General features: G+C 41.2%; 1 protein-coding gene across 1 annotated transcript in view; it reads left to right on the top strand.

Annotated features, from left to right (window-relative positions):
• Window positions 1-25,622, top strand: part of MRPL19 (mitochondrial ribosomal protein L19) — a 161,742-nt gene that overhangs the window by 101,024 nt on the left and 35,096 nt on the right. The window lies entirely within an intron of this gene.

Genomic DNA, 25,622 nt, shown 5'->3' on the forward strand with positions numbered 1-25,622 from the left:
TTCACTGCACTCCACGCCTATGGGACTGTTGAGCAGCGAATATTCATTCTTGTCATGGTTTGCTCAGCTTGTGGGATTAGGTAGTTCAGAGGTTAGTCTGGACTGCCTCACTCTGCGATTCTGGGAGGCTTCTTATAGCCTCACTGTGGGGTCATTCCTCGTCGCTTGTACTGACTCTCGGCCGAGTGTGTGACCCTGGTGTGTCTGTGCTTGAAGCCTGTGCTACTTTATGCTTGCTTTTGATCTGATTCTGTTCCCGTTGCAAGTGCTGCCTGTCCCTCCTGTACTACGCTGCCCTCTGTGTATGACTCATTGCGTATGTCCTGACCATTCTGATTGCCCTTCTTGTACTGTGCTGCTATCTCCATGTATGACTCATTGCGTACATTCTGACTACTCTTTGTCCCTCTGTTACCGCACTGCCATCTCCGTGTCTGACCTGAGTTCCCCTCTCCCCTATTCCAGGATCCCTGTAGTAGAATCCTGCATTCATCTCCAGCAGCAGGACACTAAGCCCCACCCCCTGCAGTCACATGATCGGAGGTCCTTCACTCCTTGCTACCTTCAGTGTCCCAGGTCCTGTCTGCCTGAGCTTTCCCTGCAGTATCTGACCCCAGGCCCTCCTGCAGTGTGGGTGAGTCACCCTGTAAAGCTGGAGCTGTTCGCCTGCTCTGACAAACCTGATAATTCTCTTTAGTAGACAGGTTCCTGTCCCTGCTATTAAAGATTAATATTCACTGCTCCACATGCCTACAGTTCTGGCATTGGAAGAAGTGAATATTCCGGCAGCTATCCTCTGCTTGTAGGCAGCACATGTCATCACTGCCATGAGCTGCTCACAAGCCTAAAAAAGCTGCTGGTATTGAACAGGACACTGCATGGAAGCACAGAGAAGATACCCAGAATGCTTTTTTTCTCTGATGCAGGACATGGATACCAGGATAGGGATGAGGGGGCCATGAATAACAGGATGGGAATGAGTGGGCCTTGAGTATGAGCATGGGGATGGAGACAATGTATAACTGAATTTGGGAGATGTGTGTATATACCAGGATATAGTACAGAATTGACCATTTTTTTGCTTAAATTTTTTCTAATTTCCTTACCTAAAACCTAGGTGTGTCTTAGTCTGAAAAATATGGCAGTTAAATATATAAAAACATTTAGTGATTCTGAAATGCTTACACCGGGTTCTATTAGAGAGTGGAGTGTTCCTGCAGGGGCCAAATCCTGGGTCAAGACGTAGTAGTCATCCAAGTCCACGTAGATGGGGTGGGTATAGATGATCCCTTCGTGACTCGACAGGAGGATGGACACACAGAGCTCATTGAGGAAATCTTCATGCTTTGTCCATGTCTTCTTCATCAATTTAAGGGCCAAATTAATTCCTTAATTAAAAAGAGCAAAATTAAAGTATCAAAGGAAATACTTTGCGGAAAATGGGACTTAATCTAAATATTGGTTTTAAACCCCTTAATGCCTTATGAAATGGAAATTACCAGATCTCTTGATGGATATACATAATCCATGATGGATGTATCTGTCTTGCTTACCGCGCTGGTACAGAAGCTGGAGAGTGTGGCATTCGCAAGAGTGCAACTGATACACAGCCTGGCCCCTGCTGTAACTGCTAGTATTGTCATTATCTCTAATCCTAGCAGATTAACCTCTCATACAGGCATACCAGAGGCACATGGGTTGCCAAATTTCTTTCCCTTTTGACTCCTTGGCATGCCTATAGAGTGATCTGATATTGATGGGTTGCTATTCTAGATCATTACATCTACAATCACTGCGAGAACTGTTTCCTCAGGAAAGGCTGCCAAGTATATGGTATTCATACTCCATGGCAGAATCAATGTAGTGGGTACAGTCTTGTGTGAGACACTGCATCTACTAGACTGTTTCTGGCTAGAAACATGCATATTTGACCATGGAGACATGGCGAATCCCTGCAGCATATTGTGCATGTACTGGAAGGTTTCACATGTCTGTAGTCAGTGATTGTAGACTTGCCATTTTAGACCGGGTAACACGTCAACCCCTTTACGACGTTCACTGTACATGTACTGCACATTTCGTGCCTCTCCCTTTTTGATTTGGGCTGAGCCCACAACTTTCCCTGCACATGTCAGCGGTTTTGAACAGCTGACATGTGCTCCTAACAGCTGAGGGTGGAATTGCAATCCACTCACTGCTGTTAACCTGTTAAATGCTGTTCAGTCTGACCGAGGCATTTAATGTGGTCACACTTGAAATGGATCGCTAATCCCGCCCGTCAGCACTCGTCACATGGCCGCATGTCGCCGATGGGTTGGCATGACAACGTGGGGTCTGCAGCAGCACTCTATGGTTGTCACTGCTGGATTACTATGAGCATTGCCTGGTGTACAGTGCTCATAGTAAGTGAGCAATTCTGCTACATACAGGTGACCTGATCATCACCTATATATAGTAGAGCCGATTGCACTACGGCAGCTTCTAGTATCCCATGGAGACTATTAAAGTATGCTAAAAGTAGAAAAATTAAAATATTTTTAAACTTTTGTAATTCAAATCATCAATTTGCCCCATTCAAAATAAACCAATAAAATCAAACATACACATTTGTTATCACCGCATTCATTATTGTCCTATTTATTTTAACAAAGTTTGCGTTTTTTCACTACTAAAAAGAACCAACCTAGACATGTTTAGTGTCTATGAACTCGTAATGACCTGGAGAATTAGAATTGCAGGTCAGTTTTAACATTGTGACAATGGTAACAAACAAAACTGATTTGCTATTTTTTTGCAATTTAACCGCACTTGGAGTATTTTTTCCCGTTTTCCAGTACATGATATGTTGAAAACCAATGGTGTTGAAAAGTACAACTCTTCCTGCAAAAAATCAAGCCCTCAGATGACTATGTTGACAGAAAAATAAGTTATGTCTCTGGGAACAAGGGGACCAAAAAAGGAAGGTGCAAAAAACGAAAATGGCCCCAGGGGTTAAGCAAGTGAAAAGTAAAAAAGGTGTAAAAAAATACATTTCTCAAATCTCACCCCCCCCCTCATTCGCCTCCTTCAAACTAAAACAATTGAAAGAAAGATTAAAATACACATTTTGTATCACCACATTCGGAATCACCCGGTCTAAAATATATATATTATAAATTCTGATCCATAAACAGCGCAGCAGGATAAATTCAATATACCTATTTGTTTTTTGGTCACCACAGCATTGCATTAATATGGTCAAAAGATCATATCCACACCGAAATGGTATCGTTACCAACATCAGCGCGGCACGCAAAAAATAATCCCTCACTGAGCCCCAGATCACGAAAAATAAACACGTTATGGGTCTCTGTGCAATTTTCAAACTTTGAAATTTTTTTCACCATTTAAATAAAAAAAACAACCTATATATCTTAGGAATCGACAAACTTGTATTGACCTCGAGAATCATAATGGCCAGTCAGTTTTAGCATTTGGTGAACATGGTAAAAAAAAAATAAGAAAAAAGTTAGGGAATTATACTTTTTTTGTAATAAAAAAACCAATAATGCTGTTCAAAAGTACAAATCATCCCACAAAAAACAAGCCCTCAAATGTCCATAATGATGGAAAAATTAAAACATTATGGTTCTGGGAAGAAGAGGAACGAGAAACAAATGCATGAATGAAAAAGGGCGCAAGAACAGGTTAATTGACTTCTTTCCCCCCCACCCCCTGTGTCCTAAAGTAGTAAATTGTGAGAATTTATGTAATTTAGAATAGTCTTATAGTATGGGTCACTGTAACCAGTGATCAGGAAGCTACCTTTATTTTTGTAAAATCATGCACTGTATGGGATAAAACAAAACAATTGGATTTTAAATGGTAAAAGTGGAAACTAAGCTTTTGTCCTCTAAAATGATTCCCCCACAAACCACCCAAGGAAAGATTCTACAGGTTGACTCAGAATTGTCCTATTTATATAGTTTGTCTTGCTACACGCCCAAAATAAAAAAAGATGAAATGTACAATAGAAACAGGTTATAAAAAAAAAAAAAAGAAATGGTGCAACGGAATCCTAAATCTATCCCATAGCAGTACAGCAATATTTATTTGTGCAATACATGAATTGCAGAAAATAGAACTGTCCAAACTGATAATTTCTCTAATACATATTAGATCATGTATTATGAGTTATATGAACCCCAAAATGCTGCCATGGACAGATACAACTCATCCAGAAATAACCCAGCTCTCATACAGGTATATTGCCCAAAAATTAACAATATGGCTCCTAAAACTGCCATGAATGAAGAAAAAAAACTGCTTTGTCCTAAAGCCCCCATCCTTAAGGGGTTGGAAGATTCGCAAGTGTTAGTGTTACCAAAACCATGATTAAAAATTAAAGAATCTATACAGAATATCTTTTTTTTTCTATACATAGAAAAACCTTTTTAACTTGGGGTAAATCTAATGAAAATGGTCTAGTGATGTGATGACATCAATTAGTGACATCTGACACATCTAGGATCACTAATCACAACTGATAACCGATCATTAGACTATGTAGCTCTGGGAGGATTTATGGTTTTCATGCTATATGTCTCAGAAGTTAAAAAGGACATATGACTAAATCACCCTTGTAATGTTTGGCCTTACCTGTCTTCTCTGTAGCCATGACCACTCTGCCGTAGGATCCGCTGCCCAGTGTCATCAAATACTGGTAATCCTCCGCTTTAGAATCATAGAATCGTAGAGTTGGAAGGGACCTCCTGGGCCATCTGGTCCAACCCCCTGCTCAAAGCAGGATTCGCTAAATCATCCCAGTTAGATGTCTGTCCAGCCTCTGTTTGAAGACTTCCATTGAAGGAGAACTCACCACTTCTCGTGGCAGCCTGTTCCACTCATTGATCACTCTAACTGTCAAAAAGTTTTTTCTAATATCTAATCTGTCTCCTCCCATTCAGCTTCATCCCATTGCTTCTAGTCTTTCCTTGTGCAAATGAGAATAAAGTTGATCCTTCTACAATGTGACAGCCCTTTAGATATTTGTAGACAGCTATTAAGTCTCCTCTCAGTCTTCTCTTTTGCAAACTAAACATTCCCAAATCCTGCAACCTTTCCTCATAAGACAGGGTTTGCAGACCGGTCACCATTCTGGTCGCTCTTTTCTGAACTTGCTCCAGTTTGTTGATGTCTTTTTTCAAATGTGGTGCCCAAAATTGGACACAATATTCCAGATGAGGTCTGACCAAAGAGGAGTAGAGGGAAATAATGACTTCACGTGATCTAGACTGTATGCTTCTGTTAATACATCCTAGAATTGCATTTGCCTTTTTTGCTGCTGCATCACACTGTTGACTCATATTCAGTCTGTGATCTATTAGTATACCCAAGTCTTTTTCACATGTGCTGTCACTTAGCCCTATTCCTCCCATTCTATATATGCTTCTTTCATTTTTATTGCCCAGATGTAGTACTTTGCATTTCTCCCTGTTAAAAACCATTCTGTTAGTTGCTGCCCACTTCTCCAGTTTATTTAAATCTTTTTGAATCCTCTCTCTCTTCTCTAGTATTAGCTATCCCTCCTAGCTTTGTGTCATCAGCAAATTTAATCAGTTTACCCTCAATTCCTTCATCTAAATCGTTGATAAAGATGTTGAACAATACAGGGCCCAGGACAGAGCCCTGTGGTACCCCACTTGAGACATTCTTCCAACTGGATGTGCAGCCATTTACGACCACTCTTTGGGTCCGATCACTAAGCCAGTTATGAATCCACCTAACAGTTGCCTTGTCCATTCCATACTTAGTCATTTTTTCAATAAGGATTGTATGAGATACTTTGTCAAATGCTTTGCTGAAGTCAAGATATACTATATCTACAGCATTTCCTTGATCCACCCAATCAGTAATACCATCATAGAAGGAAATTAAATTAGTCTGACATGACTTATTAGTTACAAACCCATGCTGACTCTGTTCACTTCATTCTTATCCAGGTATTAACATACATGTTTAATAATTTGTTCAAAGATCTTTCCTGGTATAGAAGTCAGACTCACCGGCCTATAGTTGCCTGGGTCCACCTTCTTCCCCTTTTTGAAGATAGGAACAACATTTGCTCTTCTCCAGTCTTCTGGCACTTCTCCTGTTCTCCAAGAATTTTCAAAGATTATGGAGAGGGGTTCAAAAATTTCTTCTGCTATCTCCTTCAGTACTCTGGGGTGTAATTCATCTGGACCTGGAGACTTGAATACATTTAGGTTAGCTAAGTGTTTCCTCACTATCATTCGGTTTATAGATATCCTGGATTCTTCTATTCCCTTAATAGGACAGTGAATAACAGTTGATGTTACATTTCCTTTCTGAGAGAAAGTATGGGTGAGCTCAAATGTATGTACGGCGTCCATCGTAGCTTATGACGAAATGAAGATTCAGTTGGTTTTCCTCAAGTAAATTCTGATCCGACGTGTGATGAGCTGCAATCTCACAATGAGTGAAGTCGCTTCTCTAGGAGTTGAGTGTTAAGCAGACCTTGTGTTAAAGATCCACATCACAAATGACTGCACTGATCCCTCAGTCTTATATGGACACCATGGCCATGAGATTGAGGTTCCTCCTCCTTCCATAGACAATGGTGTAAGTGACCGTCTAGTCTTATGGAAATTACGATCTTTCCTTAAACACAAGTCTATTGTGAGTGGAAACAAGATGATCAGCTCAGGTACAAGGGACATCTGGTGGAGGCCATGCTTGGTTTATCCAGTACATGCCAATTGTTGACATAATCTAATAGGTTGCTTTTATATGTCAAGTGACACTGAAGTAAATGTGTGAAAATGGCCTAAATCCTCCAATACTTTCTATAGATAAAAGAACTTATGTACAGCATGTAGAGTGCTTTATTGTCACCTAATCATTCCAAAAATGTGCATCCTGCATTTAGAAACAAAGTTTTGTTTACCCCAAAATGGCACCATTGGAAATATATTGAATTCTGAAGAGCAAAAAAACTGCGGCGTCAACAGGACACCTTTCTTTTGATGGGTCACTAATCCTAAGGGTGCCATCAATGAAGTAATGTATAGAAAGTGGCACTTGGACTTAAGAACTTATAAAGTAATAGAGGGGCGCTTGGTGCAATTAGAACCTTAAAAGGTCACATGGGGCTTCCAAGATCTTTGTGCAGCATGTCTCACAACCATCCATCAAGGCTGAATGTGGCTCTCAAAGCAAGAAATGGTTGGGGGTCCACTGGTCTAGATATTTTTCTCTATATTAAGCATCCTGGACCCCAGACTGATTCTTTGGTTGTTTGCTTTAATGTGAGTACAGTTGATGTTTATAGTGCTCAAGAATATTGTCTAGTCTGGATAAAATCGTATACACTTCAATGGTCACTTCCATCTTCACAAGTCAGCATTGATCACATGTGCATGATTTCTTAAAGCCATCCTATTTATGAAATCTGACCAGAAAAAGGTCTGACACCTGTACCCCAAGTGTTGGGTGGTTTTACAGCATTATTGGTCCTGCCCAACACTTGAATGGAAGGCCATGGGACCTCAATACTTAGCAAATATTTTTTTTGTCCTGCACAGCCTTCATTTTTTTACATTTTATATTGCAAAATCCATTGGTCTCCTTCCGTGAACATTTTTTTTTTTTTTTATAGCAAATGTTTTCCTATTGTCTAATTTTACTGCTATTAAAATGCTGCACAGCAAACCTGTCCCCCGATCGCAGCCAAAGACGTTCAAGAGAAAATTAGGGACTTTTTAAGAAACTGCTGTAGACAGAACGCTGAAATTTTAATGCATCTTTACATATCGCACATCACACAACACATTGTGAAATGTGGTGCAAAAAATGACAATGCAGCCAGGAAAATTGTGTTAAACTCCCTTCATAATAAGTTTCCCTCTAAAGCGAGGGAAAACAAATTAGAAAAAGGGTAACTTTTTTTTTTTTTTTTTTTTCTTCTTGATAAAAGAGAAATAAATGACCTCAGGGGCCAAAACTGCTTAGAACCTGTGATACTGATTATAGCTGACACAGTTGTGTGTGACTGGCACTGTAGTGATCGTGGGCGATCGCTGCTCCTCTAGGCAGTGATTACAGCAGTGCTCACACAGATGAGTAGATCTGACAATATCACGTTCATTTTACCAGGGAATTAATATTGTGACTGGTAACGTGACCAGTAATCAAATGTTTTCTCCCTTTTGGGGTCTAAAGATTTACAACCAAATTAAGTGTCCTGGAATTACAATAGAATCATAGAATGGTAGATTTGGAAGGGACCTCCTGGGCCATCTGGTCCAACCCCCTGCTCAAAGCAGGATTCCGAACTCATCCCAGACAGATGTCTGTCCAGCCTCTGTTTGAAGACTTCTATTGAAGGAGAACTCACCACCTCTGTAAAGGTAAATAATAGTGAAACCTTTTATGTTTCAAAGAGTGTGAAGATTCTTGTGTTCTCCATGAAGAGTTTTAGTTTGTGAATGACCTCCATCTTACCATACAATACACTGACATTATACTTTTTGGGATTAAGTGTTCATGGTGCAGTAAAAATGAGGCCAATCTTACATAGATTAGATTCCCCCCTCCTTAAACAAGAGATTATAACGTTTATTTTTCCTTTGATGGCGCTGTGACTGCTTGATTTTTGTTCCTCTGATTTTGATTACAATAAAGATTTAAAATTTTATGTTGCCCAAATGGTTTATTCATTCCCCACACCTTCCTAAGGAAAAATAGTCAGAATTGTGTGGGGCGGAGGGTTTGTCCTTTTTGAACACACAATTTACCACTTTTGCAGAAGCAGCGATACCAGTTGTTGTGGTGGTTTTGTTTTTTTTGTTGAACATTTGAATCACACCCCACTTCACTACATTAAAACTAATGATTCATAAAGTTTGTTGTTTTTTTTTTTGTGTCCCCTAAAAAAGCTTAAATCTACACTTTTTGTTTGATCACGGTCAGTCCCTGGTTTATAGGAGAAAAAGATATTGCGTTCTTAAGAAGCGCAGAGACAAAATGGGACAAGGCAATTAACATTGAAAAAGCACAGACCTTTATTAAAACACTCCACAACACGTTTCAATAGCGGCACGCTATCTTCATCAGGTGTATAACTATGGGAGGAAATGACATATTTATAGGAAGGTGCACTAATGAGGGACAATGGCCAACTAAAGCCATGAGGCACTCATTAAAACACCAGAGAGTTAAAGATAATACAGCAATATCTTAAATGATAACAAATAAAAATAAAATAAGAACTGTATTATAATTTATTAATTATAATATACATATACATACGCTGTGTGTATATATGTGCATATATATAATAAAAAATGACAAGTTATAACATTACATTACTGACTGACAACATTATCTATTGTTAAATTAAGTCCTTCAGGAGCCAAAGTACCCAATTTGTAAATCCAGTAACTTTCTTTATTGATGAGACTTCTAAGCTATCTGGAACATTGGCAATGACCTGGTCAATGATAATAGTCAAATTTAGGCTCTTTCTGATGTGCAACGCTAAATTGCTTATAGACACTATGCAACTGATAACCATTACGTATATTATGACAGTTGTTAAAGGGCTTAATTTCTCTTCTCTAAAATTGAGTAAAATACAAGAAAATAGTATTGTGCAAGAATGACCTCTTATCAGTCTGCATGCAGATTTTTTTATGGCCTGATAGTGCTGCATATATTCCAAGAAATTGGTCCAGAACATATTGTTGCTTCCAAAATTCTGTTACTCAGTCTAAATTCTCTTGAGAACTTCAATTTTTGAAGCAGGTCACACTAACATAGAAAAGTTCTGGGATGTTCTCCCACATTTTCTTGTGTAATCTCTCGTGTCTCAGGATGTGTTTGACAACCAATTGTATAACTCATAGTTCTGCCAGATTATTATGTAACCTCCCTTTTTATTTTGCCATTTGTTATGTAATCTTATTTCCTGTGATCTTGTTCTATAAAAGATCATGCTGTCAAACGGTGGGAGACTATTTGGGAGGCAGCGTGCAGTCTGTCTCTGTGATTATGCTTCATTCCATGGGTACCCATAAAGTATAGATATACCTGAGGAGATATAGATATCCCTTCTCCGACAATTTGGAGGCCCCAGTGAGATGATAATCCCCTTTGACTTTCATCTCAGACTGAACAATTGACCGCCTCCATTCTGAACAGAAGACCAGATCCCGGGTAAGTGAGTAGATTTGTTACTCGCAGAGTTTTCTTTCTGGGAAAAGGGGCTTTCTGGAGTCACTCTGTGGTGGTTTCTAATGGGAAAAGCCCTAGGGTAAAAAAAAGGTATATATTTTTTTTTATCTCTTGTTTGATTGTCTAAGTGCTGCTAAGAATTATTTTGTTTCATTATGAAGTGTGATGATTTTCTATTAGTTTTGTCTGTATCTACAACAAGGGTTCCTGTCTCCCTCTCTGCAATATTTTCAGTATTAACCACTGACATCATTACAATCATATTGTATTGATCCTGCTCTGCTATGCTTGTTCTATGTTTCTTTCCTTTATTACTTCTATTATTCTTTTGTTTGTTGGTGTCTTGTCAGTTGATTGATAAGTAGTACTGATAATGCTGTGCTGAACTGTTCTGATAATACTATGGCCCTGATATTGCTGGATCTGTGTTGTGGGTTACTAAGAAGTGCTGTTGATTTATGGAGACTAAATGATGTGTTCTTAGTGTATAAATAGCCTTTTCATTACTCAAAGCAGTGAGTAAAGGCCCCGTCACACATAGCCATCTCGCTAGCAAGATCGCTGCTGAGTCACAAGTTTTGTGACGTAACAGCATTTTCACCAGCGAGATTGCTGTGTGTGACAGCGATCAGCGACCGGCCCCCTGCCGGGATCGCTGTAGGAAAGCCCTGGACATTTTTTTGGTCGCTGGTCTCCCGCTGGCCAGCACGCATCGCTGCATGTGACAGGTGGGAGACCAGAGATCAGCTGGTAACTAAGGTAAATACAGGGTTAATACAAATAGATGTGGTTTTGTTTTAGTCCATTGGCACTAGAGCATTTTTGATAAGATGTGGGGAGCGAGAGAGTACGGAAGTACTGCGTGCATGGATGTGATTGAAATGTCAGACAAATGCTTACCGTGTGTGCACCAGATGCTGTGTGAGAAGGGTCTGTGTTCAGTTCACCAGTATAGGCGCAGAAGTATATTGTTGTCATATGCATTGTTTAAAAGCTGGGTAGATGTACTGGACTCTAGAGGGTATATGCCAAGGTGGCAAGACCATATCACGCACGAATATTGTCTTATTGAACCCGGAGTGGATTCAGGAATAGACCTTGCATATTCAAAGTCTAGTGAGGACTCAGATCCTCAGATCCAGATGTATGAGGAGTATATAGCGCTTGTGCTTGGAACTGTGATGTTTATAGTAATCTGTCGAATTTGTTTGGGAGAGTGTGTATCAGCATCAGGATAGAACAGATAATTACGGTTCAGGTTATTGCTTTGATAGTAGGATTGCTGGCTATTATAGTAGACCAGTGGGATCCGGCTATTACATAACAGGGCTGAAGACAGGGGTCTCTACCTTTGACAGCTGTTATTGGTGCCAGGCACACCAGGTCAGGACAGACTACGGATCCGAGATAGAAGATAAAGGACCTGTGCGTTTTTGGGCAGGATTATGAAGCCGTTAATACCGCTGACAATTCTTGAAAAGGCAGTAGTGCCAAGGAATGGATGTTTGGATGCTGAGAGATACCAGCGTTTAAGTAAGGAGCATGCTGTGTGGATTCGGAAAATATGACTATGGTGTGCAAGTTGCAGCGTGGATCAGAACCTCTGAATGATATGGTCTTTTTTTTAAATACTAAGAATGATAGAATGAGAGAATGTATGTGAGGCAATTTGCAGTGTCTCCACACACAGGCAGCCCACCCTTCGCAATGTCAGTTTGTATTTCCACAGCTCTCTCCACCTCTGTAAAGAGCAGGGGATGAAACCAGCAGCCCAAAGAAGGACGAAGTTGTACACAGAGTTGAGATTCCTTGTGTCTGCAGCCTCAACCTCTGTACAATTACTATGGAGGGGAGAAATGAGAAGACATTTCACTGCAGACAATCCATACCCCTAATAACTGACTTGAAAAACCCTAGAGAAGCCAGATTTGTAAAAATGTTTCTGACAGGATTGAAAGATCTAAGTACAGAAGTATTAAGGGTATGGCCAGAATGCATATACAATCCCTTCCCATGTTTAGGGGATAGAGGACCAGATTAACAATAGGAAAGTAAAGAAGCAGCAGAAGCCAACTCCTGTTATGGTGAATGGGTCACCCTCCCAGCGCTGTGGGGTACTCTGTACCAGGCCGGTGTCGGCGGGATGTGTCACAGCGGCGGTGACCCGGTCTGTGGCCCTGGGTGCCCAATTAATGGGGGGCAATTGAAAGAATGTAGGGAATGGAATAGTTTGTGACGCCACCCGTGGTGTTCGGCAAGTGAGATGTTAGGCTGACGTTGCATGCTGATCCTCTGGAGCTGGTGGTGTGTTGCAGCCAAGATGGTGATGCTCCCCACAGGTGGAGCTGTAGCCCCAGTGCAGTGTAGATGTAGGGGAAGAGGAGAGGCACAAGCGGTGCAGAAGCTGGTACCCAGATGTAGCGGTGCTGGGTGCGTTGGCGCAAGACTGAGTAAAGCTTAGGAACTACAAGCCCTGGTGTCCTCCATTCAGTCTGTAGTGCACACAGGTGCCTGCCTCCGTGCCGTGTCCTCTGGGTCAGGGACTCGGTCAACCTCCAGGCAAGATGGAATGCTCCCTTCCAATGCTCCGCCAGCATGTACCTTTCTGAACGTCTCCTCTTATAGCGCCTTTAAGTGTAAAGATCTCCTAGTACTGAGTTACACTGGAGTTCCTCCTGACAGATATTTCCAAGAACTCTACTTGTACGGCAGACAGCTGTAGCCTGCTTCGGGGACTCCTCACTCCTGAGTCCCGGCTCACTATCCAAGTTGCTGTTGTGCCCCAAGTCTTAGATGGGAGTAGTGCATTTACAGCCCACTACTCCACCGGTGTCTGCTGCAGGACCATTAGCATCCATACAACATCGGGGACCGGGCCCCGGCCTTGCGATTAGAACTTCTAGGCAGGGTTCTCTACTAACCCACGTCCTCTGTTCCCTTTTACTCCTTCGTTCCGTACTAATCTCTCTAATGAAAGATCAGGTTTCAGTTCAATGTCTTTCTCCTTCTTTCCTTTCCCGTGCCAGCAGACCCAGGTCACTGAGCTCTGCTGCAGCACCTCCTTCCTCCATCCCTCTCTCGGGGATGTTCTTTCCTCACTCCTCTGAGTTGCTTCCTCTCCCAGACTGACCTGTAATCCTAAACATTCCCGCTCTTTATGTATTCTCAACTCCACCTGCCTCCAGCATGTTTAGTGTTCCAAGCAGGGAACCACCAAAGGTTCTCCACTACTCTAAGCAAGGAGCCGCAATGTGGCTCTGCTGAATTACTCTGTGTGGGGTGCAAGTGTTGGAGTGTGGTCAGTAGCCTCCAACTTACCTGGATGGTGGGGCACCACACCTCAGGAGGAGGTGCTGTACCTATGTGGCAACTGAGCCTCAGGGGCGCCACATGAATATACCTCTGGATGCATTTAATAATGCTGTAAAAACTGTGGTGCAGGCGGCAGGTATACATCACAGGGGAGAACCGTAAAGGAAAGATGTGATATCAGACCCAGAAAAATAGCGGTTCTCCACAGGATGGTCCAATCACTATCGCACAGTTAGAACTTCCTCATGGGAAGCAATTAAAATGCCTGATATGGGGGCGAGCCATACTATTATATAAGGAAAAGGATATGCCACAACGATTCAGATCAGGAGGAACAGTCTATTGCATGATACAGAACCCATGAATGTGTGAATAGCACGTACCACAGACTTGTGTGCCCAATTGCTAGTCAGGATATCAGCACCTGTCAATCTTACATGACATTTATCTGAGTGCTATGAATGCAGGTTTTTAATTAGTTTGAAAGAAAGGCATTACTGTTACAGGTCCATTGTCTGAAGCAACCCTCTATTATGATGTTGCTAATTTAGCTAGATGACAAGAAAAACTGCAACTGACCAAGATGAGGACATTTGGCAAATGTTCGAGCAGGTACCAGCTGCAGTATGGGTAAAGGATAAGACAGACGTTGGTTTAGGATAATACCAGTATCCATCAAATTGAAACCAGGAACTGTACCGGTGCATATTTAGATGATATCCCCTGAGCAGAGTGAAAACAGGTATGTCTAATGGAAACAGCTTCCTTGTTAATATTTTTGTACCATGAAGGATGTAAGGTTTAAAGGGGTAACTGCCAATAGCAAAGGAAAGTTGTTTTCTTAGGTCATTGCATTTCACCTCAGCTGAAACACATAACACCAGAAGGAAAAAAGCCATAAGCCAAGCAACTGTGCCCACTTCCAGCAGTACACGGAGGACTTTGCTGGGGCTGATGGGTTACTGTAGAGAATGGATTCCATCTGAATCACAAATGATGCAGCCTCTTTGATGTGTTGTCATTGAGGGGCAGCCATACCAACTGACCCCGGAAGCAAAAGAGGAGTTCAAGAACCTTAAGGAAGCCATTCTCTCAGCCCCGGCACTAGGAATCCCAAATTATGACCTCCCCTTTGCATTTGTACTGTCAAGAATTGGGCGAACTTGCTAAGGGCATACTGTTTTGTTTTTTGGCAAGTAGCCGTGTAAATGTGCAAGAGACACCAATCCCCAATGCAGATCCAGAGTTTTATGTAGATGTGTCACGTTTTTACCAAGATGAAGCACCTTTTACAGGTTATTCAGTGGTTGATCAACATAAGTTGGTAAAGTAAAGCTTTACCTTCTAGAATGTCTGCTCGGGGAAGCTGAATTGAAAGCACTTGCTGAGGCATGTATAGTGGCGGTGCATTTACCGATAGTGCCACACATTCTGCATTTTCCATGATTACAGTCCCATATGTAAGAGCAGAATGTTTTGTTGGTTCCTCTGGTAAGCCCATTAAAAAATGCAGAATTGGTGGCTGAGCTTCTCCGAGCATTGGACCTGCCTAAAAAAAAGTTGCTATAGTGAAAGTGCAAGCTCACACTAAAGAGCGCACTAAGGAAGCCGAAGGTGATACCTGAGCTGATATTGCAGCCAAGGCTGCTGCTTTTGTTCCCTCTTCCCGCAGGAACATACACTGTACAAGTGTCTGGGGAGGTGGATCTTCAGTTGCTTCAGAGCCTGCAAGAACAGGCCTCTGTACTGGAAAAAGAATTGGCAAAAGCACTCAGGTACAAAATAAGAGGATGGATTGTGTAGAGTGGATGTTAAGTATTACTTGCCTAGGGCACTGTTCCCTATGGTGTGCTCCCTCTCTCACGGACTAACACATCAATCCAAGGATGCATTGGTAAGCCAGGTAAAAGCAAGTTGGGTTGCACCAGGGTTCCATTATGCTGCTGCAAAATTCATACAGGGATGTGTAATCTGCGCATGCCATAATGTGAGAAAAAGGGTGAAGGTGCCACCAAAGTGCACCCCCAGGCCATTGTACCCTTTTCAGTGACTGCAGATTGATTTCATTCAGCTTCCAAGAGTAGGCAACTATGAATACGTGCTGGTATGTGTAGATCTTTTCTCCAATTGGCCAGAGGCATGGCCCTGTGCTCATGCAAATGTGCGCACTGTGGTTAAAAAGCGGTTATCAGAAGTTGTTTGCAGACTTGGAGTACGAGAGGTAATTGAAAATGACTGAGGTAGTCATTTCACTTCACAAGTGTGCCAAGGAATCACTGAGCCTTGGGGATGGAGCAATTATTTCACACTCCCTATCATCCCCAGAGCAGTGACAGGGTGGAAAGGTTAAACGCTACACTAAAATTGAAAATTCAAAAGGCAATGGCGGCAACAGGTAAACCATGGACTGAGTGTCTTCCCATTGCATTGTACACTGTTAGGGTGACTCCCAACAAAAAGACAAGTTTGAGTCCATATGAAGTCGTATTTGGGAGCCCTCCCAAGACAGGATTGTACTTTCCCCAGCAGATGCAGGCCTCACATTCAAAAATGACTGCCTATGTGGGTGCATTGACTTGACTTGTACAACAGACTTGATAAACGAGGAGGGGGTGTCGCATTGTATGTTAGAAACGCGTATATCTGCACAGAGATTGAAGCTTCAGAGACTGGGAGTTCTGTGGAAACTGTTTGGGTAAGAATACAAGGACAGAACAATGGAAAGGACACCATTGTAGGCATTTACTACAGGCCGCCTGTGCAAGCTGAAGCTATGGATGAACTCTTTATGCATCAAATGGCCAAGTTCTCCAAAAAATATGACATAGTTGTCATGGGAGATTTCAACTATCCAGACATTTGTTGGGAATCTCTCTCAGGCAAAACTAACAGGTCAAGGAAATTCTTATCCTCTCTTGCTGACAACTTTATCTTCCAAAAGGTAAGGGAGAAAACAAGGGGAACTGCTACCTTGGATCTAATCCTTATAAACAGGGAGGAAATGGTTGAGGAGGTAAAAGTGGCTGGGACCCTAGGAGGTAGCGACCATGCTATTTTAGAATTTTGGATAACTAGAGGCGGAAGACCTGTGAAGACTCAGACGTCAAGGTTAGATTTCAGAAAGGCAGATTTTAAGGGATTCAGAAAGAGAATTGGAGGGATCCAATGGCTGGATATCCTTAAAGACAAAAATGTCCAGGAAGGATGGGAAATCTTGAAAAATGAAATTCTCAAAGCACAGTTGTTAACAATTCCGAAAAGAGGGAAGAATAGGAAGCAGTTAAGGAAACCAGGATGGATGAACACAGAACTTAAGCACATGCTAAAAAGGAAGAAAAAAATGTTTATAAAATGGAAAGAGGGAGGCATATCTAAAGAAGAATATAATGCTGTCTGCAGAACCTGCAGGGCACAAATCAGATTAGCTAAAGCTGAAAATGAATTGAGGCTTGCAAGAGATGTCAAAAGCAATAATAAAGGATTTTGGGGATATGTCAAAAGTAAAAGAAAAGTCAAAGATGCTATAGGATTTTTACAGGATGAAAATGATGAAATGGTAAGACAGGATGTTGAGAAGGCTGAACTTTTAAATTCCTATTTTGCATCTGTTTTCTCTCAGAAAGGAAATGTAACATCAACTGTTATTCACTGTCCTATTAAGGGAATAGAAGAATCCAGGATATCTATAAACAGAAAGATAGTGAGGAAACACTTAGCTAGCCTAAATGAATTCAAGTCTCCAGGTCCAGATGAATTACACCCCAGAGTACTGAAGGAGATAGCAGAAGAAATTTTTGAACCCCTCTCTATAATCTTTGAAAATTCTTGGAGAACAGGAGAAGTGCCAGAAGACTGGAGAAGAGCAAATGTTGTTCCTATCTTCAAAAAGGGGAAGAAGGTGGACCCAGGTAACTATAGGCCGGTGAGTCTGACTTCTATACCAGGAAAGATCTTTGAACAGATTATTAAACAACATGTATGTCAATACCTGGATAAGAATGAAGTGATTAAACAGAGTCAGCATGGGTTTGTAACTAATAAGTCATGTCGGACTAACTTAATTTCCTTCTATGACGGTATCACTGATTGGATCAAGGAAATGCTGTAGATATAGTATATCTTGACTTCAGCAAAGCATTTGACAAAGTCTCTCATACAATCCTTATTGAAAAAATGATTAAGTATGGAATGGACAAGGCAACTGTTAGGTGGATTCATAACTGGCTTAGTGATCGGACCCAAAGAGTGGTCGTAAATGGCTGCACATCCAGTTGGAAGAATGTCTCAAGTGGGGTACCACAGGGCTCTGTCCTGGGCCCTGTATTGTTCAACATCTTTATCAACGATTTAGATGAAGGAATTGAGGGTAAACTGATTAAATTTGCTGATGACACAAAGCTAGGAGGGATAGCTAATACTAGAGAAGAGAGAGAGAGGATTCAAAAAGATTTAAATAAACTGGAGAAGTGGGCAGCAACTAACAGAATGGTTTTTAACCGGGAGAAATGCAAAGTACTACATCTGGGCAATAAAAATGGAAAAAGCATATATAGAATGGGAGGAATAGGGCTAAGTGACAGCACATGTGAAAAAGACTTGGGTATACTAATAGATCACAGACTGAATATGAGTCAACAGTGTGATGCAGCAGCAAAAAAGGCAAATGCAATTCTAGGATGTATTAACAGAAGCATACAGTCTAGATCACGTGAAGTCATTATTTCCCTCTACTCCTCTTTGGTCAGACCTCATCTGGAATATTGTGTCCAGTTTTGGGCACCACATTTTAAAGAAGACATCAACAAACTGGAGCAAGTTCAGAAAAGAGCGACCAGAATGGTGACCGGTCTGCAAACCCTGTCTTATGAGGAAAGGTTGCAGGATTTGGGAATGTTTAGTTTGCAAAAGAGAAGACTGAGAGGAGACTTAATAGCTGTCTACAAATATCTAAAGGGCTGTCACATTGTAGAAGGATCAACTTTATTCTCATTTGCACAAGGAAAGACTAGAAGCAATGGGATGAAACTGAATGGGAGGAGACACAGATTAGATATTAGAAAAAACTTTTTGACAGTTAGAGTGATCAATGAGTGGAACAGGCTGCCACGAGAAGTGGTGAGTTCTCCTTCAATGGAAGTCTTCAAACAGAGGCTGGACAGACATCTGACTGGGATGATTTAGCGAATCCTGCTTTGAGCAGGGGGTTGGACCAGATGGCCCAGGAGGTCCCTTCCAACTCTACGATTCTATGATTCTATGATTGCAACAGGTATTGCAGCAAATTCATACGCGTGTTTTCAGTTCCCTTCCAGATCCGTCATCCTTATCTGGCTCACATGACCTTAAAATCGACAAAAAGACCAACCAGACTAGCATAATATCAATAGCCGGAATAATGAAGAGATCCAGAAAAATTGTATAAAAGTAATTAACAATACACAAAATAATAAAAAATGCCCAAAAGAAGGCGCAGATGGCCCTAAACAGATAAGATGTTAACAGGCATAATAATGTAGCTCAAAAGTGTACAAAATGAGCACTTAGAAAGTGAAAAGTGCAAAAAAAGGCCTTCAAAATACACTGCTGTATATAAATGGTTAAATATCTAAATATAGCAAAAATATCCTAAACAGCATAATGAATCTGAAGGGCAAATATACCGGCAACATGACATGATTGTCTAAGACGGCAAGTAAATCAGCCTAGGGAAAACCGCTAACAAATAGACCCAAAATGATCTACTATGGATGTCTAATTAAATGGCACGATACATGAAACAGTTAAATGTGGAACAGCAAAATGCTAATATCTAAGTCCTCATATAGATCTATCTAGGCTGACCACTTTACAGTACATAATGAAGCCAGAACAAAAGTGCATGAATACCTGATCACAGTGGGCTCAAATAACACATGGGCATCGCAGCCTCCTGCACCCCAATGCGCGTTTCACAATAAGCTTCTTCCGGGGCCCCCTGGAATTCGGATCAGACGCCATGTCACGTTTGGATAGTCCCTGATGTACCTAAACAGTGGAAACCCCCTACAAGTGACCCCATTTTGGAAACTAGACCCCCTAAGGAACTTATCTAGATATGTGGTGAGAACTTTGAACCCACAAGGGCTTTACAGAAGTTTATAACGTACAGCGGTACAATTAAAAAAATCATATTTTTTCCACAAAAATGATCTTTTCACCCCAATTTTTATTTTCCCAAGGGTAACAGGACCCTAAAAGTTATTGTGCAATTTGTCCTGAGTACGCTGATACCCCACATGTGGGGGTAAACCACTATTTGGGCGCATGGCAGAGCTCGGAAGGGAAGCAGCGCCATTTGACGTTTTTGGCTGGAATTGAGATCGGACACCATGTCGCGATTGGAAAACCCCTGATGTACCTAAAAGGTGGAAACCCCCCACAAATGACACCATTTTGTTAACTAGACCCCCCCAAGGAACTTATCTAGATGTATGGTGAGCACTTTGAACCCCCAAGTGCTTCACAGAAGTTTATAACGCTCGGACGTGAAAATAAAAAATCATTTTTTTCCACAAAAATGATATTTTTGCCCCTAATTTTTTATTTTCCTAAGGGTAACAGGAGAAATTGGACCCCAAAAATTGTTTTGCAATTTGTCCTGAGTAGGCTGATACCCTACATGTGGGGGTAAAACACTGTTTGGGCGCGTGTCAGAGCTTGGAAGGGAAGGAGCACCATTTGACTTTTTCAACTCAGAATTGGCTGGAATTGAGATCAGACGCCATGTTGCATTTGGAGAGCTCCTGATGTGCCCAAACAGTGGAAACCCCCAATTCTAACTCCAACCCGAACCCCAACACACCCCTAACCGTAATGGAAAAATGGAAATACATTTTTTTATTTTATTTTCCCTAATTAAGGGGGTGATAACGGGGGGTTTGATTTACCATTTATGGCGGTTTTTGTTTGGCGGCTGTCGCACACTAAAAGACTCTTTTTTTATTGTAAAAATAGTTTTTGCATCACCACATATTGAGAGCTATAATTTTTCCGTATTTTGATCCACCAAGTCATGTGAGGTCTTATTTTTTGCGGGACGAGTTGACGTTTTTATTGGTACCATTTTCGGGCACGTGACATTTTTTGATCGCTTTTTATTCCGATTTTTGGGACGCAGAATGAACAAAAACCAGCGTTTCATGAATTTCTTTTGGGGGGGTGCGTCTACACCGTTCCGCGTGCGGTAAAATTGATAAAGCGGTTTTATTCTTCGGGTCAGTACGGTTACAGCGATACCTCATTTAGGTCGTTTTTTTGTGTTTTATGCAATGAAAACTATTTTATATATTTTTTGCATCGCTTTATTCTGCGAGCTATAACTTTTTTTTATTTTTTCGCTGATTATGCTGTGTGGCAGCTCGTTTTTTGGGAGACAAGATGACGTTTTCAGCGGTACCATGGATATTTATATGCGTCTTTTTGATCGCGCGTTATTACACTTTTTGTTTGGCGGTATAATCATTATTTTTTGCTTCGTTTTTTATTTTAAGGGATTCGCTAAAGGGGTTAACTAATGGGACAGTTTTATAGGGCGGGTCGTTACGGACGCGGCGATACCTAATGTGTCCTTTTTTTTTTTTTTTTTTTTTTTTTTTTTTTTCAAAAAATGGATTTATTTGGGGGAATATTTCTTATTTTTGTAATTTGGCGATTTTTTAAAAATTATTTTAACATTTTTTTCTTTTTTTTTTTTACTTTATTAAATAGTCCCAGGTGGAACATCACTGTTCTGTGACAGATCGCTGATCTGTCACATCACAGATCACTGTGACAGATCAGCAATCTGTCACAGGCAGTGCACAAGGCTTCCTCATGCCTGCGCTTTGCAGGCACTGAGGAAGCCAGCTTTCTGCAGGCCCCCGTCGCCATCTTGGATTCAGGGGCCTGCAGGAAAGGAGCCCCCGGCAGCAGCGCTGCACATTGCGCTGCCGTGGGGGGGCTCAGGGAAGCACGGAGGGAGCCCCCTCCCTGCCGATGCTTCCCTTTAACCCCCGGTACACCGCGATTATGACCGCCCCTGACACATTGTGCGGCTGTCAGCTGTGATAATCGGCTGACACCTGGCCGCGATCAGCGGCGCTCACCATGTGGGCGCCGCTGATCACGGTAGATGTACTATCCCGTCCATGGGCATAGGGGCCCGGGTCCCATGGACGGGATAGTACGTCTGTCAGGAAGGGGTTAAACTGCCACCACCCGGTTGGTTTCTATAGCAATAGCTTTTTTTTAATGAATTTAAGTTTGAATTACCAAAGGGGGTTTAAATAGTATGCGGGAGCAATGCATATAGGTGGATTCCTAAAGAAGCTGAAGGTGCATGTACACTGACTAGATTAGAGCCAGCCACCTGGGATCAAAGTGATTTTCCTTATATAAATGTCCCTAGCAACATGATGGCAAAACGTAGTACACCCTCTCCACAGCCATCCAAGCATTTAATGCACACTCCATGGTATCATAAAACTGGAATGGCCCTAACTGTTCCTCTGGAAGTTATGTTCGGAACCATAAGAAATGCTCGGATGATGGAGGAATTGGGTGATATCTTTGATAACGTGACCGAGAACTTATGCAGATTCTACATTAATGACATCAAATATGAGACAGCTCATTGTCATAACTAACCAGCACTCTCTGGTGCTCGACTATCTCAGCATCTCAAGGGGGATTCTGTCTGGTGGTGGGACCCGCATGCTATATTGATCCATCCGTACTGATGTGTCACTCATGACATAGAACAAGCTAGGCTGATGAAGGAATACGGAAAGTAAATTCAATTTATGACCTGCCCCTCCCTGAATGGCTCGCATGGTTAAATCCTCTGAATTTGTTTAAAGGGATAGGTGGATGGATATCGGGAATAATCCATTTCCTAATTCAAGCAGTTTTAGAGTAAAACAAACCATCTTCTCATAACTGCAATAACCAATATCACAAAGAAAATTCTCAGTTCTAATTGTAAATGTTTTCCAGGTAAACATAAAGCTAAATTTGATACTGATTCGGAGATCAAGCAAACACAAGTGATGACTACCTTCATAACCACTGTCCAGCGTGAATGTATATTCTGCAACAAGCCAACTTCAGTGGACCTAGCTGATTGTCTTTTGCTCAGACCAGCGGTTTTCCACAATGCATACAAAGACAAAGGCTCTACAAAGAACTACAACAATGAAGATTTACTTTCACTATGGACTTTAAACGATTGCTACTAACAAATAAAATATAATATATTCTAATATATTAATATGTTACAATAAGTATTTACTCACGATCTCATTATTTTGCACTCAAGATAATACTCCCCTAATAAAAACTATACTTTTTTTTTTTTTTTTTTTTTTTTTTTTTTTTTTTTTTTAGAATAGGGAAATAGGGAAAGGAGGTCTTGTCCACAAGTATAATCTGAATGGATACGCAGCAGAGCTGGTATCCCATGATATACATAGGACAAGCCGTGTATTTTGTGAAGTAGGGTTATCTTGCAGGCCTCAGCAATAGGCAGGGGTAAGACAGAAGAAGGCGTAGACTAGATGATAAAAAAGGGGAGTTGTTGAAGGGGTTAAATTCTGTTCTGAATATAATACTAGAAAATAGTATTGTGTAAGGATGACCCTTTATCCAGTTATCAGTCTACATGCAGATTTTTTATGGACAAATAGAAAAAAAAAAAAATGGGCTAAAAGAAGCCCATGCCAGCTCACCAGCCACAGCACGGAACCTCGTCTGGACCAAACGATAGTTGACAGTAGACAAAAACATGAGGGGCGTTCCAGCTGATAAAATTTCTTGCTTTATTGAAAAAATTAAAATAGTAGTTTTTTCAATAAAGCAATTTTTTTTTTTTTTTTTTTTATGGCCTGATAGTTCTGTATAGATTCCCAGAAATTGGTCCAGAACATATTGTTGCTTCCAAAATTCTGTAACTCAGTCCAAATTCTCTTAAGAATGTCAACTTTTCAACCAGGTCACACCGACATATGAAAAGTTCTGGAATGTTCCCCCACATTTTATTATGTATTCTATCTCGTGTCTCACGATGTGTTTGACAACCAATTGTATTACTCATATTTCTGCCAGATTATGTAATCTCCCTTTTTGTTTTGCCAATTGTGTAATGCCACATTTTCCTTTGATCTTGTACTATAAAAACTAATGCGGTCAATAAACTTTACAGACTATTTGGAAATACAACGAGCAGTCTGTCTCTCTGATTATGCCTCATTACATGGATACCCATAAGAAATAAAATACCTGAGGAGACCTAGAAATCCCTTCTCTGACAGTCTCACTGTGCAAGCAGGTCCTGAAGCGACAGGTGTTCTGAAATCAACTCTTGCACCAGGTAGGTGGGGTGACTGGCCTACAGCTAACACCACAGCCACTCTGCCTTGCAATGCAAAGGGTCACTCGGGAGAGGGGCATGGGGGCCTATGCAGTGTCTGCATCAGGTTAGACCTGCTTCTGCCATAAGGTGTCCTCAACAGCAGATGGGCATGGGGTTTCTGAAAATAGGGCTGTAAAATTAACTTCCGGTTCAGGAAAAGTCTGTGTTCTGAGTTCGGCACTGAACACTAGGTGTCTGGTACAAACACTGAACGTTAGTTAGGGTTTGCTTATCCCTATTAGCAAGGTGACGTATAATTAATGATCTTAGCAATTTTATATTGTTTGAATTATGTACATATGTCACTTAGAGCTGTAATATACCCAAAGAACAGGAATTTGGCAGCGATGTCTGACAACTGTCACTCAAAGGATATGCACAATGCATGCAGCCCATAATACATATGAAGGGATAAGCCTATATGGTCAAGGTATCTTGAAGATTTAATGTAAAAGAAAGTGAGGACATCTGTATGTAGCCCAAGTAACCCATATACATTTCAGTCTACTTAGATGTGCTTCTGATTTAATATATAGATAAATAGTATACTTATATGCCATACATCATAATAAAGTAGTCCATTCTTCCAAAGGGGAGGTTTACTAACGTACAATAATTGTCCCATCAATGATTCAAGAATATTCCTCAAAACAATCCCAAGAATTCAATGGTCATAGTGGTCCAGAGTATATTGATCCATAGAGTTCAGAGGGACTTAAACAGAATGAATAAGTCGTAGAAGCGAATAAGGCTGAAAACCGAAACAAACTGGAACAAAAGACCAGTGTTTGTAGCTGCCCATTAGTATCTGGTATCCAGGTCTATCTAGTGCACTTGCTAAGCCGACCTTGTCCTCCCTCAGTCCAAAATGCCGATATACAATTCCTCATCTAAAGCCAGAGGGTGAAAGAGACCAAAGATTAAAAATCCATCTCGACTATCTGTAAGAGTCTGCTATGGCATTTGCCACCCCTAATGATGATGTTACATTTTTGCAGCCCAGTAGCCCTAATGTTGCTGGGTTCACCTTGACGATATTGAAGAAAATGTGCAGCAACTGAGGTCAAGGTTTTTCCTTTAAGCATATCAGCCCGTGCCAGATTAATGGTTGAAATATGCTTAGGTTTTTTTCTAACCTCCTGCGATGTCTAGCCATCATAGAGCTTGTTGCAAGCACATATGATGGCATAAATCAGATTTTTAGTCTTGCAGTTAATATATCTTTATAGAGAACACGGGTATTACATACCTGGTAATGTGTTTTTTCATGAGACATGACGGCACCACGAGAGAGAGGGGATCTGCCCTTCAAGGACAGGAAACCTTCAAGATAAAAGGGTGGCTCCTCTCTCCGCATCAGTTTTACAGAGCACGAGAGGAACTCTGCAGGTTAGTGTACATATAAATAATACATCCTTTATACAGCTAATTACCAACACCCAAGGGAGTGTCTAATGTTAATGCACCCAACTAATAACGTGATAAAATGGATGGATGGCACACAAGCCTCATTATGCTGCCTGCTTTTTATGGTCTTATGGGTAGGAGAAGCTTGGGACTTTCCTCTTTTACACATGGACGATAAATGAATGCTAGATTGTTACCAATAAACACATGGACCATAAGCTGTTGAAAAATCAGATCTAGCATA

Source organism: Dendrobates tinctorius, unplaced genomic scaffold (assembly GCF_039654945.1).
Source record: "Dendrobates tinctorius isolate UK_male_01 unplaced genomic scaffold, ASM3965494v1 ptg000093l, whole genome shotgun sequence".
Classification (NCBI taxonomy): domain Eukaryota; kingdom Metazoa; phylum Chordata; class Amphibia; order Anura; family Dendrobatidae; genus Dendrobates; species Dendrobates tinctorius.